Source organism: Galeopterus variegatus, unplaced genomic scaffold (assembly GCF_000696425.1).
Source record: "Galeopterus variegatus unplaced genomic scaffold, G_variegatus-3.0.2 Scaffold5488, whole genome shotgun sequence".
NCBI lineage: Eukaryota > Metazoa > Chordata > Mammalia > Dermoptera > Cynocephalidae > Galeopterus > Galeopterus variegatus.
Window position 1 is genome coordinate 3,367 of NW_007731599.1, and position 1,711 is coordinate 5,077.

At 39.0% G+C, this 1,711-nt stretch overlaps 1 pseudogene; it reads right to left on the minus strand.

The window, feature by feature from the left end:
- Window positions 1-825: 825 nt before the first annotated feature.
- LOC103604926 lies at window positions 826-1,503 on the minus strand (annotated as a pseudogene).
- Window positions 1,504-1,711: the final 208 nt, after the last annotated feature.

A 1,711-nucleotide genomic window follows, 5' to 3' on the forward strand; every position in this document is an offset into this window, starting at 1 on the left:
AAGAACTCAACTTAATAGTAAAAAACAAATAATCTGATTAAAAAATGGGCAAAGGAACTAAATAGATATTTTTCAAAAGAAAACATACAAATAGCCAACAGGTATGTGAAAAAATGCTCAACATCGCTAATCATCAGAGAAATGCAAATCAAAACCACAATGAGATATCATCTCACCCCAGTTAGATTGGCTATTATCAAAAATAGAGAAAATAACAAATGCTGGTGAGGATGCAGAGAAAAGGGAACTCTTATACATTGTTGGTGGGAATGTAAATTGGTACAGCCATTATGGAAAACATTATGGAGTTTTCTCAAACAACTACAGATAGAACTTCCATATAATCCAACATTTCCTCTACTGGATATATAGCCAAAGGAATGGAAATCAACATGTCAGAGATACCTGCACTCCTATGTTTACCAAGGCTCTGTTCACAATAGCCAGGAGATGGAACCAACCTAAATGTCCTTCAACGGATGATTGGATGAAAAAATGTGGTATATATAGACAATGGAATACTACTGAGCCATAAAAATGAATGAAATTCTGCCACTTGCAGCAACCTGGAGGAGCTTGGAGAAAATTATGTTAAGTGAAATAAGCCAGGCACAGAGAGAGAAACACCACATGTTCTCACTCGTATGTGGAAGCTAAAATTTTTTTTTAATTTAACAGCTTATTATGATTTTTAAGTGTCATTTTAAAAACACCAGTCAATTAAACCTTGTAGAAATAAGTATGCAAAAAGCCTGCGAAACAAATATACATTAAACATGTTTAAGTAGATAGATGATCTGAAATTCCAATCATTCCATCACTTCATTACTTTGCTGTGGCAGCCAAGTAATCCTTCACTTCAGTTGGAATAAGTCTCCAAAATACAGCCTCACTGCAGATTACAACTTCTATGTTATCCTCTGTCATGTGCCCTTCAAAGCTTTCCTTTAGGGTTAACATGACTGTATGAAAGCATCTTCAAGTTCCAGATCTTCATTATATCTTTTATCAAGCAAAGTTTTCCCATTGCTGTGGCTTTCCAGGCAAAGGAAGCTCCAGATGGATCTGACTGAAATAAATATGGTTGTCCCTCATTACAACCACAAATGAGTAAAGAAACTCCAAATACATGAACTCCACCTGACTGGGTGTTCTCTTGCATCACAGAAGCAACTCTGCACCAGCTGAGCTGTGGGAATGGGCTCTCAGTAAACAAGATAATACTGCTGAGCTAGTTTTTGAGCTCTGTGTACATGCACTCTGTAATCTGGGCCCATGCCACTATACACCAAACCTGTATGCTTGGTAACTGATTCCACTTTGTGTACACTTTGCTCATCAAACATTTCTGTTTCTTCTTGGTTGGTAATACCACACCTTTGCAGCTTTAATTCCCACTGAAGGGGCTCCACCAGCTACAGCAGACAAAGCATATTCAATCTGGACAAGTTTACCAGATAGGCTGAAGGTGGTCTGCAAAAAGCTGTACTGGCACTCAGACATCTTCACCCAGGGAGCTGACGTACATACACACACATGTGCACTGTGGTGGGCTTCTCTCCATTCCCTTGCCCCCCTCTTTCCCTTCTCTGTCTACTATAAATGTTGATCTCATAGAAGTAGAGAGTAGATTACTAGAGATCGGTGGAGGGAGGGGGAGGAGGAGAGGGTGGTCAGTAGATACAAAACAGTAGAGAGATTACTAGAGGTA